A 19,240-nucleotide genomic window follows, 5' to 3' on the forward strand; every position below is an offset into this window, starting at 1 on the left:
TCCTGGCAGGAAGTGCTCAAAGGAGATGCTAGGCTGGTGGGATCTAGAGAGCACAGTCCAGCATGTGAGGGATTCTGCAAGGAATAGCAGCTGGTTCTGTGGGCACCAAATATTGGAACCTAATAGGCCAAGCACACAAGGAACATGAATCCTCTGGTGGTCTCATGTCTCTCAAGGGTACCACATTAGCATCCAGTCAGTAATCTGGGATTGGAGTTGGGTTGAGGATTTGTAGAAAGAAGGAGGAATGTCAGGAAAGCTTCTCAGTCTGGAGAACTGATGTCATCAGAGGAACAAGGAGGAATTGACTCTCTGGGAGGAAATGCTGCTGTCCCTGTCAAGGTTGCACATGGACAGGCTCATTATCAGGGGCTCTCATTGATTCTCTTACATGGGCAGTGGTTGCTACTGAGTACAGCAAGGTACCCACCTTCAGAAAGACCATCACTGTGCCTGAGAGGAGCAAAAGAATTGTAGGTACCTAGAAGTCTGATATTTGGAAAAAAAAACACCTCAGCTGAGTGATCCAAATATGACCTATTGAATATTTTAATTTTGTGTCTCTCTGCATGGCTCTGATTTTCAACCTTATGCATTGTATTTTTCCAAGTGAGTTTAAGATTTATGTAACTCACTGGATGTGATGGCATGCTTGTATAAACCCAGTGATTCAGGAGGCTGATCAGGAGGTCACAAGTTTGAAGCCAGCCTCAGCAATTTAGCAAGGCCCTAAGCAACTTAGTAAGACCCTGTCTCAAAATTAAAAAAAAAAAACAGAGTTGGGAATGTGGCTTAATAGTTAAGTGCCCCCAGGTTCAATTTATTTCCACCAGTTTTTGCCAATGTTGTCTATCTATGTGCATAATAAGTATTGTTTTCTCAAGGTCCCTGAATCTGCCGAAGTTCCTGAATTCTCAGGAAATAGCCTTCCTTACACAGAACAGGTACCAGATCAGTTTTCTAGGATAGCTTTGTGAGTAGCTTGCTTCTTAAAAATGGACTTGAAATGCCTAACTAAATAAAACGTTTCTCAAACATGATGTTCCAGGAAATTCAAATAATTCTGTTGCACAACTAGGTTTTCAAACTATATCCTGGTAAAAAAGGAGGACATAATCTTATCAAATCTATGAAAACAGCTTCATTGTCATTTAAAGTATAGAGACTTAGGAGTATTTTCCCCTGAATTAACAAGAACATAAGTGTTTAAAGAATATTTTACTAAATTAAATACTACAACCTGATTAAGAGGAAAGAGAAATGGCTATATTATAAAACTACAAAAATAAAATACTAAAATAATACCAATTATATTTAAATGAATGAGGAAAGGCTCCTCTTCAAGTCCTCCAATGAGAATCATTTTGCACCTTTATTTCCCTCATTATCTTATGCAATCCTACTTAATTTATTTTTGTTCTGCTGAATGTTGGGTTAATATTCAGGTTTCATGAAGTCCTTTTGCTATGGACTAGAATAGTACTAGAAATCCTGAATCACTCTGCTAATTGAACAGACTATTGTCCAATCAATATCTACTTAGGAGCCCATCCTTGTGGGTTGGTTCCTTGAAGTAACTGTATAGAGAAAGAGGAACGAGGAAAGGGAGAAGAGGAGGAAAGAGGAGGTACTGGGGACTTCAATGGAACAAAATATATTCCACTCATGTATGCTTATGTCAAGACGAACCTCACTGTAATGTATAACTGTAGTGCACTAATAAAACATAAAAAATATTTAGTGTCATTCATGAGGCTTTGAGCCTGCCCCTCTTTGATGAAGATACTCTTTTTTTTTTTAAAGCCATATGCCTTATGGCAAGCTCTTTAGGCAAATATCAGAGGGAAACAGATGCTACATGTAAGGTTGAATGGCTACTGTGGATTTATTACCTTAACCAGCAATGTCATAATGGAGGAGAGTAGCTTATCCATTGAAGTGTAATACAGAACTATTTTAGGAGAATTTGATTGCTGTTTCCCAAAGAGTAAGAACATTTTATGATCATTGAAGGCACTGACAAATCTCCAGTGTTTTCCAATCTATCATGTGGCATATGTGATCTCTGAAATAATTTTAAATGATTTGGATTTTGCTAACATGTAATTAGCCTAGGGATGGATGAATTCCTTTTGCTCAGACAGCTCTTATCATGAAGCTCTTAAAATAGCACTGAGAAACTTAAGAACAAGGAACACAGTAAACAAAACTCTTTTTAAAGCACCCTTCTTTCTTTAAAGTAAAAGAAAAAATATTTTTGCTTGTCCAGTGGTCTTCTGAGAGAATCCATAAAAGACATCTTTGAATTTTTATTTTTCTGAATTTAGGGCCTGATTTGGGGAGAGAAAAGTTTAAAAATTTATCTGAGAAAATCAATCATTTGAGTTCTTTTTATTTTGGTACTGAGGATTGAACTCAGCAGGACTCAACCACTGAGCCACAACCCCAGCCCTATTTTATATTTTAGAGATAGGGTCTCACTGAGTTGCTTAGCACCTCGCTTTTGCTGAGTCTGGCTTTGAACTCGTGATCCTCCTGCCTCTGCCTTCTGAGCTGCTGGGATTACAGGTGTGTGCGACCATGCCTGGCGTGATCATTGGGTTAGGATGAAGCATGAATGCATGGATGCCTGGTGTAATTGGTATATAGTGTTGACAGTGCAAAAAGAATAAACAATGAAGGAAGTAATACAGTTGTAAGGAACATTGATGCATTCATCAGCAAGTATTTTTTGCTTATTTAATATTTGAGGGCATAACCAATTCAACAGAAAGCACAGAACATTATTATGATGAGGTCCAGAATTTCTGATAATTGTGAAGACTATCTAGAAGATAAAGAAGAATTTTTGCAACTTCTTTTTCAGAGCAGGCTGAACACTCCAAGATCAATGTGTTATTTAACAGAGAGAAAACAATTCTAGTCTTGCATTAATGTAATATATTAACACCGGAAAGGATTTGCATACTTTAAAACATTATGAATAAACTCATCAAAATTAAACTAATGTTGCCAGAGTTTTAACAAATTTCATTGCTTCTTTTCAGTGCGTCATTTGCAGACATTAGTCCAAGGGAAATATATTTCATTTATATAAACCTTGTACAACGTTCTATCCATTCAGATGTTTTCCTTCACTTTTGTATCCTGGAACAACCAAACACTAAGGAAAAAAAGCTACTCTCTTTTTTCTTGATTAACAAAAGCATCTTCTATTTCTTTCCTTGAATACCTATTTCCTTGTCATAATCATTTTAGGACAGCTTCAACCACTTAGATTAATTATTACTGATAATCGTGATAATAAATTTCTTTTTTTACAGAGAACTGGGAGACAGGTACTTGAGAGAACCATCTGTCATATTCAAGCATCAAGAGTCCCAGAAGAACACATGGCTACATACACACAAACTTCTCTAGCCTTATATATTCCTTTTGCACTTTTTCTAAAGTGGAAAAAAAGCAATTTTAAAAATAGGCTATAGAAAAAATATAAAGAATTTCAGGTTATCTTTGAAGGGGCTAAGATTTTACCCTACATGCAAGCTAAAGAGGTAGTAATTTCACAGATACTAGTAGAAGAAAAGATACCCTGCTTCAAGGCAGATAATACCAGTTGTTAGGAGTGCACAGGTAGAGGCCAGGGGGAGGGGACACTCTTCCACCTCTCACATTCACATGGACAGTAACTTAGTAATCCTAACAGAAATATGAGAAATGTGCACAAGATCCTCCACAGATGAAACTAGTCAGAAAAACCCCCAAATTCACCCTAAATCCTATTGTTAGGAAAATATTATCCCATTTGCAGCAGATGTTAGTCTGCAAGGTACCCAAGTGGCCTCTCCCCAATTCTGTCTTCTTTTTGACCAGATTAACAGAAATGGTGAACCAATTCTCCTAAAAATCTCAGAATAAGAAGGATTTTCAAACTATGACAATTCCCAGAGCCACAGAAGAAAAAAAAATACACCAACTAAAATAAATAATAAGGCTGTATGGATAAAAGCTTTTATCCAAAGTTAAAAGGTAATGAACTAGGGATACTGATAATACCTAAGGAGCAAAGGGTTAGTTTCCTGAATATATTGAGAATTCTTACAAATAAACAATAAATTTCAACACTTTTTAAAAACTGGCAAAATATGTGGACAGTTCATATAAAAGAAAATACCAATAGTTTTTAAACTAGAAATGATAGTACCATGAGAAAAACAAATTGAAATGACATTAGAACACTTGTTAATTTATCGAAATATCAAAGATCAAAAGGTTTTAAATCCACTATGGTGGTGAGAACTTGGAGAAATAGGCACTTCCATGTACTTCATGGAGTGTAATTTGGTATAACTCCTCTCTTTGGAAGGGAATTTGACAAAAATCTGTTAACATTAAAAGTGCAAATAAGGGACTGGGGTTGTGGCTCAGTGGTAGAGTGCTTGCTTCGCATGTGTGAGGCCCTGGGTTGGATCCTCAGCACCACATAAAAATAAATAGGTGAAATAAAGGTATTGTGTCCAACTACAACTAAAAATTTTAAAAAGTGCGAATAATTCCACTGTTTATCCTACAGATGTATTATTTATAATGCTAAAAGCTAGTTGACAATACAACTGTGCCAAATTATGTTACAACCAACAATGGCATACCATATGCTTGTTAAAAAGAATAAATGAGGTTGAAACAGAAGGGTTCCAAGGTATGCAATGACCTTGAAAAACTTAAGGCATGGGTGATATATTAAGTATGATAATATTTTGATGAAAAAATATGAATGTATTTGCAAATATGTGAAATTATGATTGTGTAGCTACCAGGGAAGATTGAATGGCCAGGAAAAGAGAGTAAGGGAAGTTTTTCATGGTGAACTTCTTGTATCTTTTACACTTGGCATCAGAAAACAAAGCAAAAAAACAGAAGGCCTAGGTAGTTGCCTAGTTTCACAGCCGAGTTCTATTGCTCTTTTAAATAAAATAACAGGTAATTCCAAAATCAATTATACCTTTCTAAGACATAGAGAAAAGATGGCAGCTCATTGATTTATTTAATTAAACTAGCGTGTCTTCAATACCAAAGCTAAAAAAAGAGTTCAAAGAGAAAATGATGGTCTGATTTTATAATTGAATTATTGTACAAAGATTCTAATTGAAAAACTGGTAAATAGAAAACATGAGTGCATCAAAAGAAGGCATTGAAAGACTCCTTTTTTTGTGCACGAGCAAAGTAGGATTTATTCTGGGTACACAGGGATAGTTCAGCATCCAAAATTCTATTACCATAATTTCCCACTTCAACAAATCCAAGGAGAAAAATAAGCCAATGTGACAGTAGATTCCAGAAATATATTTCATAAAATTCATGATCAACTTATGGATTTTAAAAACCTGAATAAAAACAGAAGAAAATTTAAAAAGCCAACAGCAAACAATTTATGACACAGTAAAATGATGAAGTATTTTCATTAAAATCAGGTTTAAATAGAGATGCCTGCTTTCACTGATAGAGTTCAATAGTATTTTGTTGCTGAGACAAAAAAAAAAAAAAACTCACCCCTAAATAAAACTCACCAGATTTAAAGAATTGAAATCATATGATGTCTATTCTCTGATCACAAGAATTAAATTAGAAATCAAAAACAGGAAGACAGAAAAAAATCTCAAAATATTTGGAGATCAAAAAGCACACATCTAAATAACATAAGGATCAAAGAAAAATCTTGAGAAATGAAAAAAGTATTTTGGACTAAATGAAAATGGGAAGACAACTTATCAAAACATGTGGGATACTGGGAAAGCAGTGATTAAAAGGTCATTTGTATAATTGAATGCACAGAAAAGAAAAGAAGATAGATCTAAAATCAATCATTTAAGTTTCTATCTCAGAGGGGTTCCAACATGGCGGCCGGCGAGCAGGCAGCATTTTCTATACCTCCGCAGTAACGGGATCAGAGAGACACATAAATACACTTGCATGGGACCTGCTGAGGAACTTCTAACAATATTCCACTGAAAGGAGACCTGCCGATAACTAGTAAGTCTGTGTGAGGGGTCAGTTTGTCTCAGGCGAGTGAATCTCGGCAACTCGGATCAGGGACACAATCCCGCCAGCCACCGTCGAACTGCAGCGAACATACGAATGGCCTCGGCCGGACTGGGCCCTGCAGGCCTGAGTCTGTGAACTGCCTCTGGCGGTTTGGCGCTACAAACAACACCCCCACCCCCCCACCCCACCCCCAGCCGGTTCGGAGCTGCAAACCACGACCCCCCCACCCCCACCCCGCTCCTGTGAACAACTCCCGCCCACCGGGCTCTGCAAAGGGCCCCGCCCACACGGCAAACGGACAAACGCGCCCCGACTGCCGGGCACTTCGAACAGCCCTGCCCGCATGGGGGAATCAGGAGTGGCGCGGGACCCACCGCAAGGAACTCCCGGCTACGGCTCCCACCAGAGGTAACATCTGAGGTCTCTTGCACCAGTTTCCAGGGTCGTGACTACCAGAGGGCAAGTAAATTCGCTGCGGGTCCTCAGCCCCAAGCCCTACAAACTTAGGATCCCAGGGAATGGCAAACAGGGAGAGCGTGCCCAGGTGGCCATGAAAACAGGGCACACAGGAGCAGCAGACCTGGCGTGTAGCCAGTATTGTGGTGAGCGTTACCGGTGAGCAGACCTGCCCAGTCAAGGAGGAAAAGCTGCTGCACAGTGACAGGCTCCCGCCTACTGAGAAGAGAAGCTTAGCCCGGTGGGCACAGCTTCACCTAATGGAAGAATAGTGAATCGGACTCTAAGACTGCATTTATTTAATTTTTTGTTTGTTTGTTTGTTGATGTTGTTGTTGGGTTTTTGTTGTTGTTGTTGTTTTAAAAAAAGTGTTTTTAAAATTCATTTTATTTTATTTTATTTTATTTTTTAATTTTAATCCTCATCTCTATTATTACTATTGTTATTTTTTAAAATTCTTTTTAATTTTCTATTTTTTCTTTCTCTTTCTTCTCTTCCTCTGTCTTTCCATTTCTTTTCAATTCTCTTATTCCCCCTTCCTTGAATTCTACCTGGTTACTCTCATTCTCTTTGGTGATTTCTTCCCTTCCCTGCTAATACCTTTCCTCCCAAGCATCAAATAAATTTATAGGAATAGACAGTAACTCAACAGTTAAACAGAACAAGAAGCAAAATGAGCAGTATGAAAAAGCAAGGAAGAAAAGGAGTACAAACAACACAGGACAGCCTAAATATTCAGGACGACATAGAGTCTTCAGAAAAGTGGTCATATAAAGAACTCAGGGAACACCTTAGACAGATGGAATGGAACCTTAAAGAGGACACGAGACAGCAAATTCAAGCAGCGAAAGAACACATTGAGAATGAATTACATAAACAGATAAAAGAAGAAGTTAAGCATCTTTATCAGGAGATAGAGATTATAAAAAAGAATCAAACAATAATCTTAGAAATGAAGGAAATTATAAACCAAATTAAAATCTCAAATGAGAGTATCACTAATAGAGTGGAGCAACTAGAAGCCAGAATGTCCGATAATGAAGACAAAATATATCAACTTGAAAAGAGTCTAGCCAACTCAGATAGGATGGTTAAAAATCACGAGAGAACATACAAGAGGTATGCGATAATATAAAAAAACCAAATTTAAGAGTCATTGGGATAGAGGAAGGGATAGAAATTGAAACCAGGGGAATGAGTAATTTACTAAATGAAATAATTACAGAAAACTTTCCAGAAATAAAAAAGGAAACAGATATACAAATTGTAGATGCATACAGGACACCGAGCATACAAAATCACAGTAGACCAACGCCAAGACACATTGTTATGAAGATATCCAATATACAGAACAAAGAGAAAATATTAAAAGCTACAAGAGAAAGGAGGCAGATTACATTCAGGGGTAAACCAATAAGGTTAACAACAGATTTTTCAACACAGACGCTGAAAGCAAGAAGATCCTGGAACAACGTATTCCAAACACTGAAAGACAATGGATGCCAACCAAGAATCCTGTATCCGGCAAAATTAAGCTTCAGGTACGACAACGAAATAAAAATCTTTCATGATAAACAAAAACTAAAAGAATTTGCAGCCAGAAAACCAGCATTGCAAAGCATCTTGAGCAAAACACTCCACAAGGAAGAAATGAAAAACAATAACCAAAGCCAACAGTGGGAAGTACCTCAGTAAAGACAGACGGAGGGGGGAAAGCAAATCATGGAGAAACAAACTAAACTGAAAAAAAAAAGAGATAAATAATCAAACATGGCTGGAAGTACAAACCATATATCAATAGTAACTCTAAACATTAATGGTTTAAACACTCCAATAAAGCGTCATAGGCTGGTAACATGGATTAAAAAAACAAATCCAACAATATTCTGCCTCCAGGAGACACACCTGACTGGAAAAGACATACACAGGCTGAAGGTGAAAGGTTGGGAAAAAATATACCACGCACACGGTCCTCGCAAGCAAGCAGGGGTGGCCATCCTCATATCGAATAAAATCGACTTCAAGACTAAATTAATCCAAAGGGATAAGGAAGGACATTATATACTGTTAAAAGGAACCATTAAACAACAAGATATAACAATTATCAATATTTATGCACCTAATAATGGTGCTGTGAAGTTCATAAAACAAATTCTCCTCAAGTTCAAGAATCAAATAGACCACAACACAATAATTATGGGTGACTTCAACACACCTCTCTCACCATTGGACAGATCCTCCAAACAAAAGTTGAATAAAGAAACTATAAAACTCAATACCACAATCAATAACCTAGACTTAACTGACATATATAGAATATATCAACCATCATCAAGTGGATATACTTTTTTCTCAGCAGCACATGGATCCTTCTCAAAAATAGACCATATATTATGCCATAGGGCAACCCTCAGTAAATATAAAGGGGTGGAGATAATACCATGCATTTTATCTGATCATAATGGAATGAAACTGGAAATCAATGATAAAAGAAGGAAGGGAAAATTCAATATCACATGGAAAATGAACAATATGTTACTGAATGATCAAAGGGTTACAGAAGACATACATAAAGGAGGAAATAAAAAAATTCTTAGAGATGAATGAAAATACAGACACAACCTATCGGAATCTATGGGACACAATGAAAGCAGTTTTAAGAGGGAAATTCATTACCTGGAGGTCAATCCTCAAAAAAAGGAAAAACCAACAAATAAATGAGCTCACACTTCATCTCAAAGCCCTAGAAAAGGAAGAGCAAAACAACAGCAAATGCAGCAGAAAGCAAGAAATAATTAAAATCAGAGCGGAAATCAACGAAATTGAAACAAAAGAAACTATTGAAAAAATTAACAAAACTAAAAGTTGGTTCTTTGAAAAAATAAACAAGATTGACAGACCCTTAGCCATGCTAACAAAGAGAAGAAGAGAGAGAAATCAAATTACTAACATAAGGGATGAAAAAGGCAATATCACAACAGATGCTACAGAAATACAGAAGACAATTAGAAATTATTTTGAAAACCTATACTCCAATAAAATAGAAGATAGTGAAGACATCGATAAATTCCTTAAGACATATGATTTGCCCAGACTGAGTCAGGAGGACACACACAATTTGAACAGACCAATATCAATGGATTAAATTGAAGAAGCAATCAAAAGACTACCAACCAAGAAAAGCCCAGGACCGGATGGGTATACGGCGGAGTTTTACAAAACCGTTAAAGAAGGATTAATACCAATACTTTTCAAGTTATTCCAGGAAACAGAAAAAGAGGGAGCTCTTCCAAATTCATTCTATGAGGCCAACATCACATTGATTCCGAAGCTAGACAAAGACACCTCAAAGAAAGAAAACTACAGACCAATATCTCTGATGAACCTAGATGCAAAAATCCTCAATAAAATTCTGGCGAACCGGATACAAAGGCACATCAAAAAAATTGTGCACCATGATCAAGTAGGATTCATCCCTGGGATGCAAGGATGGTTCAATATACGGAAATCAATAAATGTTATTCACCATATCAATAGACTTAAAAATAAGAACCATATGATCATCTCGATAGACGCAGAAAAAGCATTCGACAAAGTACAGCATCCCTTTATGTTCAAAACATTAGAAAGACTAGGGATAACAGGAACTTACCTTGACATTGTAAAAGCTATCTATGCTAAGCCCCAGGCTAGCATCATTCTGAATGGAGAAAAATTGAAGGCATTTCCTCTAAAATCTGGAACAAGACAGGGATGCCCTCTATCACCACTTCTATTCAATATAGTTCTCGAAACACTGGCCAGAGCAATTAGACAAACGAAAGAAATTAAAGGCATAAAAATTGGAAAAGAAGAGCTTAAATTATCACTATTTGCGGATGACTTGATTATATACCTAGAAGACCCAAAAGGGTCTACAAAAAAACTACTAGAACTAATAAATGAATTCAGCAAAGTGGCAGGATATAAAATCAACACACACAAATCAAAGGCATTTCTGTATATCAGCGACAAAACTTCTGAAATGGAAATAAGGAAAAACACTCCATTCACAATATCCTCAAAAAAAAATAAATAAAATACTTGGGAATCAACCTAATAAAAGAGGTGAAAGATTTATACAATGAAAACTACAGAACTCTAAAAAGAGAAGTAGAAGAAGATCTTAGAAGATGGAAAAATATACCCTGTTCATGGATAGGCAGAACTAACATCATCAAAATGGCGATATTACCAAAAGTTCTCTATAGGTTTAATGCAATGCCAATCAAAATCCCAATGGCATGGCTTGTAGAAATAGATAAAGCAATCATGAAATTCATATGGAAAAATAAAAGACCCAGAATAGCAAAAGCAATTCTAAGCAGGAAGTGTGAATCAGGTGGTATAGCAATGCCAGATTTCAAACTATATTACAGAGCAATAGTAACAAAAACAGCATGGTACTGGTACCAAAACAGGCGGGTGGACCAATGGTACAGAATAGAGGATACAGAGACTAATCCACAAAGTTACAACTATCTTATATTTGATAAAGGGGCTAAAAGCATGCAATGGAGGAAGGATAGCATCTTCAACAAATGGTGTTGGGAAAACTGGAAATCCATATGCAACAAAATGAAACTGAATCCCCTCCTCTCACCATGCACAAAAGTTAACTCAAAATGGATCAAGGACCTGGATATCAAATCAGAGACTCTTCGTATGATAGAAGAAAAAGTTGGTTCTGATCTACATATTGTGGGGTCGGGCTCCAAATTCCTTAACAGGACACCCATAGCACAAGAGTTAATAGCAAGAATCAACAAATGGGACTTACTTAAACTAAAAAGTTTTTTCACAGCAAGAGAAACAATAAGAGAAGTAAATAGGGAGCCTACATCATGGGAACAAATATTTACCCCTCACACTTCAGATAGAGCCCTAATATCCAGAGTATACAAAGAACTCAAAAAATTAAGCAATAAGAAAACAAATAACCCAATCAACAAATGGGCCAAGGACCTGAACAGACACTTCTCAGAGGAGGACATACAATCAATCAACAAGTACATGAAAAAATGCTCACAATCTCTAGCAGTCAGAGAAATGCAAATCAAAACCACCCTAAGATACCATCTCACTCCAGTAAGATTGGCAGCCATTATGAAGTCAAACAACAACAAGTGCTGGAGAGGATGTGGGGAAAAGGGTACTCTTGTACATTGCTGGTGGGACTGCAAATTGGTCCGACCAATTTGGAAAGCAGTATAGAGATTCCTGGGAAAGCTGGGAATGGAACCACCATTTGACCCAGCTATTGCCCTTCTCGGACTATTCCCTGAAGACCTTAAAAGAGCGTACTACAGGGATACTGCCACATCGATGTTCACAGCAGCACAATTCACAATAGCTAGACTGTGGAACCAACCCAGATGCCCTTCAATGGATGAATGGATTTAAAAATGTGGCATTTATACACCATGGAGTATTACACAGCACTAAAAAATGACAAAATCATGGAATTCGCAGGGAAATGGATGGCACTAGAACAGATTATGCTTAGTGAAGCTAGCCAATCCCTAAAAAACAAATGCCAAATGTCTTCTTTGATATAATGAGAGCAACTAAGAATAGAGCAGGGAGGAAGAGCAGGAAGAAAATATTAACATTAAACAGAGACACGAGGTGGGAGGGAAAGGGAGAGAAAAGGGGAATTGCATGGAAATGGAAAGAGACCCTCATTGTTATAAAAAACTACATATAAGAGGTTGTGAGGGGAATTGGAAAAAAAAAACAAGGAGAGAAACGAATTACAGTAGATGGGATAGAAAGAGAAGATGGGGGGGAGGGGGGATAGTAGAGGATAGGAAAGATAGCAGAATACAACAGTTACTAGTATGGCATTATGTAAAAATGTGTATGTGTAACCGATGTGATTCTGCAATCTGTATTTGGGGTAAAAATGGGAGTTCATAACTCACTTGAAACTAATGTTTGAAATATGATATGTCAAGAGCTTTGTAATGTTTTGAACAACCAATTAAAAAAAAAAGTTTCTACCTTAGGAAACTAGCAAAAAGAAGCACATTGAATATCAAGTAACCAGAAGAAAATAAGTAAAAAATTAAAGCCAAAACAATGAATAGGAAATCAATAGGAAGAAAATCAATGAAGTCAAAAGCTAGTTTTCTGAAAAGATCAATACAAATTGTAAGTTTCTAAGAGCTGAAGGGAGAAAAAAAGAGAAGAAACAAATAATATCAGAAATAAAAAAGGAGACATTACTACAGATTCCATGGACATTAAAAAGATAATCAAGAAATACTATGAGTAGCCGGGCACAGCAACACATGCCTGTAATCCCAGCGGCTTGGGAGGCTGAGGTAGGGGGATCCTGAGTTCAAAGCCTGCCTCAGCAAAAAGCAAGGTGCTAAGCAACTCAGTGAGACTCTGTTATTAAATAAAATACAAGATAGGGCTGGGGATGTGGCTCAGTGGTCAAATGCCCTTGAGTTCGATCCCTGGTACCTCCCCCCCAAAAAAAAAGAACAAAAGAAATACTATGAGCAACTTTATGCCCACAAGAACTGACCAATTCTGTGGAAGACACAATCTGTCAAAACTCACATGAAAAGAAATAGAAAATCTGAATAAGACTATATTTATTAAAGAAATTGAACAAATAATCAATTATATTCCAAAGCAGAAAGTCCAGGTGTGTTTACTCCTGAATCCTACTGAGCATTAAAGAAGAAACTATTCCAAAATTATGTACAATCTTTCAGAAGATAGAGAGTAAATACTTTCTAACTCATTCTATGAGGCTGACATTAACCAATACAAAAACCAGATGAAGATATTACAAGAAAAGAAAACTCTAGGCCAATATCTCTCATGTACATGGCTATAAAAATCCTCTGCAAAATATTACCAAATTAAATAAAACAATGTAGAAAAGAAATTATATATCACAACTAAGTGGGATTTATTCTAAATATGCAAGATTGGTTCAAAAATTGAAAAACAATGTAGTGTGTAAGTCAGGCATAGGGACATATGCATATATTCCTTACTACTTGGGAGGCCGAGGCAGGAGGATCAATTAAGTCCAAGAGTTTGAGGCCAGCCTTGGCAACATAAAGAGACCCTGACTAGGAAAAAAAATAATTAAACAGTAGTCCATTATATCAACAGGCTAAAGAAGAAAAATCATTCGATCATATCAATATTCAAAAAAAGTATTTGACAAAATCCCACATATATACATGATTTAAAACAACAATAACAGGGCTGGGGATGTGGCTCAAGTGGTAGTGAGCTCGCCTGGGATGTGTTCGGCCCGGGTTCGATCCTCAGCACCACATACAAACAAAGATGTTGTGTCCGCTGAAAACGAAAAAATAAATATTAAAAAATTTTCTCTCTCTCTCTTTAAAAAAAATAAAATAAAACAACAATAACAACAACAACTCTCAGTACTAGGAATAGAGGGAAAATTCCTCAACTTGATAAATAATATCTATAAAAGTCTTAGAGATTGCATCATATTAGATTGTATCATATTAGCATCATATTAGATTGCATCAAATATGCCCCTTCTCACCACTGCTTTTCAACCTTGTACTAGGAGTCCAAGAAGATGCAATAAGATGTTAATAAGAAATAAAATGTACACAGATTAAAGGAAAAAATAAAACTGCCTTCGATTGTCAATGTAGAAAGCTGAAAGAATCAACCAAAATATCACCTGGAACTAATAAGTGATTGTAACAAGGTTGCAGTAGACACAGTTAATATACAAAAACCAATCACTCTCCTCTACACCAGCAATGAACAAGTGGAATTTGAAATTAAAAAAAAACCCAAAATACCATTTATATTAGCATTTCCCAAGGTAAAATAGGTATAAATCTAACAAAATATGTACAAGATTTTTATGAGGAGAATGCAAAACTGATGATGGAAATCAAAGAGGCACTTGTAGGTTAGATTTAAAGCTATTGCTTCCTGTTCCTTGCCTTCTCTGCAGATTCCTGGGAATCTCTGCCATCCCTCCAACATGTCTTGGTCTATATTTGGGAAAGCTGCAGAAGATGTTAAGCACCCCAAGACCAAACCATTCATGAGAAGCTATTTTTTTCTATAGCTGCTACAAACAAGCAACTTCAGGCAACTTAAGTGCAGAAAGACCTGGAATGTCGGATCTCAAAGGCAAGGCCAAGTAGGAATGAGCTGAAAGGGACTTCCAAGAAAAATGCCATGGAATCTATTTCAACAATATAGAAGAGCTAAAGAAAAAATATGCAAGCTAAGAGATTAGATTGGCCTTCATGTCCCACATTTAACCTAGACTGATATGATTTTTTTTCTTCTAATACTGTGCATGATGTGAAGTACTGAAGATAACCTATTAGTTCAGTTTATCAAGGCTTTTCAGGGTACAGCTTTAACTAAATAAGGGCTGAAATAACTGTCTCCAACTAGCTTTTATCTGAGATAAATTAAAAATATATTTGTCACTTAAAAAAAGAAAAAAATCAAAACAAGAATTAAGTGGAGAGATATTCCATGTTCATAGATTCAATATTGTCAAGATGTCAGATGCTCTCCATTTATCTATGAATTCAATAAAATCCCAACCAAAATCCCAGCAGGTTATGTTGTGTACATTGGCAACCTGATTCACTAGTTTATTAGGAGAGGCAAAAGACCCAGAAATCCAATACAGTATTGAAGAAAAAGAACAAATTTAGAAGACTGACACTCAGTTTGATTTCAAGATTTACGGTAAAGCTACAGTAATCAAGATAGTGTAATATTGGTTAAAGAAAAGAAAAATGAATCAATTGAACAGAATAGAGAGCCCAACTATAGACCTATGTAAATGTAGTCAACCCATCTTTGACAAAAGAGTAAAGGCTATGTAGGGTGCAGTTGCTCATGCCTATCATCCCAGTGACCCTGGAGGCTGAGGCAAGAGGCATTTCAGGTTCAAAGTCAGCCTCAGCAACTTAGCAAGACCCTAAGCAACTTAGTGAGAACATGTCTAAAAATAAAAAAATAAAAAGAGCTGGGATGTGGTTCAGTGATTAAGCACTCCTGGGTTCAATCCCTGGTACCAAAAAAAAAAAAAAAAAAAAGAAAAGAAAAGAACAACAGATGTGCTGGAACAACTGGATATCCACATGAAAAAAATTAATTTAGACACAAACTTTACACTTTTTACAAAAATGAACTCGAAATGGGTCACAGATCTAAATATACAATGCAACACTATACAAACCTTAGAAAATAACATAGAAGAAAACCTAGATGACCTTGGATGTATTTGGAAATGACTTTTTAGATGCAACTGCAAAGGCACAATGAAAGAAAAGATTGATAAAATTTCAAAATATTTGCTCTGCAAAAGACATCGCCAAGAGAGTGGAAAAGACAAGCCACAAACTGGGAGAAAATATTTGCAAAAGACATATCTGATAAAGGACTGTTATCCAAGAGACACAAAAAACTCTTTAAAGCTCAACAGTAAGACAATAAACAATCAAAAAATGAGCAAAGACCTTAACAGACATTACACCAAAGAAGATTTACAGATAGCAAATGTCTATAGCAGATGTCTATTTTAAAAATTTCTTCATGTGGTGTCAGAGTCAATATTGCAACTTTTAAAAAATTACCACTTCTTGAGTTTTAGGTAGTATTAAAGAAAAAATAGAGACATTTATTTTTTTCTTTCTTTTTTATTTTTAGTGCTGGGGATTGCATATATGGCCTCAAACATTTGAAGCAAGAGCTCTACCACTGAGTTACATCCTCATTTCCATCCACAATTATCTTGAAAGGCTACTAAAGTACTAGTCCCTTTTCCAACTACTTATTTGTGTTAAGTCTAGATTCTTTTTTCATAAACTTTTGCCAAGGCAATATGCTATAACAGATTCAATGTAGAAGCAGATATAATTTATTTCTCCCCCTTGTTTTTTTTCCCCTTTCCCCTCACTTCCTCTTGTATGTAATTTTGTATAACCATGAGGGTCTCCTTCCATTTCCATGCAATTTCCCTTCTCTTTCCTTTTCCCTCCCACCTCTCACCCCTGTTTAAAGTTAATCTTCTTCTCATGCTCTTCCTCCCAACTCTGTTCTTAGTTACTCTCCTTATATCAAAGAAAACAAGGGGGAGAAATAAATTACAGTAGATGGGGTAGAGAGAGAAGATGGGAGGGGAGGGGATGGGGGATAGTAGAGGATAGGAAAGGCAGCAGAATACAACAGACACTAGTATAGCAATATGTAAAACAGTGGATGTGTAACTGATGCGATGCTGCAATCTGTATACGGGGTAAAAATGGGAGTTCATAACCCACTTGAATCAAAGTGTGAAATATGATATGTCAAGAACTATGTAATGTTTTGAACAACCAACAATAAAAATTAAAGGAAAAAAGATAAAATTAAAAAAAGAAGCAGATATAAGAAGAGAATCCAACTAAAGCCCCAAATTCCTCCCCCACCCAGCCTGCTGCCTCTAACATTGTCTGCCTTCTCTCTCCTTCTTTCCTCCTTAACCTTGTCACTTATAGAAAGTTCAAAGGACTTGATTGCAGGCAACAGAGTCACCTTTGTCAGGGCTGAATCCTGGAGCGTTGGGTGGAGAGTGTGAATGGTGGAGGGAGAGAAGGTTGGAGAAAGTTAGTGCAAAAGACCAGACATCTCCTGCCCCCATACTAAAGTGAGTCTTTAAAGGAGAATTAAAAGGAGAATGAGTTGAGATGGAGAAACTGTACAAAATATATATAGGTGTAGTGAGCACGGGATCAAGACTCTCTTCTTCCAATGTGTGTCTACTTTCTTCCCCTTTGAGCTCCCCCATATCAGTACAAATGCAACTGTTTTCAAATATATTTTTAAATGTCTTTTAAAACTGATGCATAAAAGCAAAAATTTTACATAGTAAATGGGGTACCATGTATATATTAGGCAATGTTCAAATCAGGCTAAGCATCTTTATTTGCTTTAATATTTCTTCCTGGTGAAAATATTCAGAATTCTTTCAGGTAGATTTTTGAGATATACAGTATATCATCTTAACCTCTAGTCACCCTACTGTGCAACAGCACACCCGAACTTCTTGCTTCTATCCAACTGTAACTTAGTACCGATCAGTCAACTTTTCCCAGTCTCATCCTCCTGGTTACTCTCTCTGTCCTCTGGGAACTACCAGTTGTCTCTTCAATAAGATCAACTGTTCTAGTTTCCACATATGAATAAGATCATGTGGTACTTGCTTTTCTGTACCTGCCTTATTTCAGTTAACATAATGATCTCCGGTTCTGTCCATGCTGTTGCAAAGGACAGGATCTCACCCCTTTTACATTCTCTGCATCTATTCATCACTTGATAGATGCTTAGTTTGTTTCCATTTCTTGGTTACTGTGAACATTACTGCCATAAACATGGGAGGGTGTGCAGATGTTTCTTTGAAACACTGTTCTCATTAGTGGGATTGCTGAATCATATGGTAGCTCATTATTTAATTTTTTTGATTTCCCTAAGGGCTGTACTAATTTACATTCCCATCAACAACGTGCAAGTGTTCCCTTTTCTGCATCCTTCGCACATGGACTTCCTCATTTTTAACATCTGGAAGGGGAGCTGGACCAGAGTGGACTAAGCATGCAGTCTATTGTTTCTCCTCTACTCCACCCTTTTTTTCACTTCCTGCCTCTACACTTTCCAGAACTGTTGGTGTCTGTACCATTGCACCCCCACGCAAGGCTTAGAGGAACTCATTCTTTGCTCTTGTTCAATCCTAGCCTGAGTCTCCAGCATCTCTGCTTCCTCTGGGACCTCAGCTATCAAGCTCCCCAGCTCTGGCTCCATCTCCTCACTCTACTCAGAAGCAAGAAAGAGGGTGACAAAGACTAGGATTTCTTGGCAAGATTAAAGGAAGGAGAAGGAACCAGGAAAGGAGCAAATATTTATTGAGCATCAAATCTCTGATGGGAATTGTGTCAGACACTTACCCTACATAACCATTGACTCCCACAAGCACCTTAAGAGGCGTTTTGGATGATAAATATTATTACAAAAATGATTTTAACCTAGTGGATCCCTGACAAGACTCCAGGGATCTGAAGGAGTCCATGGTCTACACATTAAGAATGCTTGCTGTAAAAATAACTAATATTTTATAGTGATCTTGTATCTAACCACATTGACAAATTCTCTTGTTAATTCTAGCAGGTTTTTTAAAAAATTTAATTTCTTGCATATTTAAGGTGTCAATATAATAACATCAAGTGTAGATAAAATTAAGAAATTTCTCCTTACCATTTTACTTTGTATCTTCTCACATGTATTCAATTTTCTAACTAATAAGTTGTATATTTAAAATGAGTTAAAATTTACTTAAACCATTAGTGAGGAAGTCAAAGATAGTCACTCACAGGAGAGACGGAAATATTGATAGTAATTGAAAAAAAGATTACTGGAATAAGGTTGTTTAATTAAGTACAAAACTTACTTGCCCTAAGTGACAATAAAAGTATAATATTTGGATTATCTATCTTTTTGATCAGACAGAATTTTTTGGCAGTCTATATGTGGCAATTTTATTTAAAAATCATGCTTTTATGTGGTATTTTTATTTTTTATTTATTTATTTTATTTTATTGATTTTATTTTTTAATTACATGACAGCAGAATGCATTACAATTCTTATTACACATATAGAGCACAATTTTACATATCTTTGTAT

General features: G+C 36.5%; 1 long non-coding RNA gene and 1 pseudogene across 3 annotated transcripts in view; one reads left to right on the forward strand and one right to left on the reverse strand.

Moving 5' to 3' along the window:
* Nucleotides 1-19,240, reverse strand: part of LOC144255764 (uncharacterized) — a 52,515-nt gene that overhangs the window by 22,604 nt on the left and 10,671 nt on the right. For 2 of the 3 annotated variants that reach the window (XR_013343927.1, XR_013343928.1), the window contains exon 2: nt 13,804-13,866. The exons of the other annotated variant lie outside the window; for it this stretch is intronic. This is a non-coding gene — a long non-coding RNA (uncharacterized LOC144255764). The remainder of the gene's footprint in view (nt 1-13,803; nt 13,867-19,240) is intronic. 3 annotated transcript variants of the gene reach the window in all.
* Nucleotides 14,540-14,792, forward strand: LOC144255800 (acyl-CoA-binding protein pseudogene; annotated as a pseudogene).

This window comes from Urocitellus parryii, chromosome 7, assembly GCF_045843805.1.
Source record: "Urocitellus parryii isolate mUroPar1 chromosome 7, mUroPar1.hap1, whole genome shotgun sequence".
Classification (NCBI taxonomy): Eukaryota; Metazoa; Chordata; class Mammalia; order Rodentia; family Sciuridae; genus Urocitellus; species Urocitellus parryii.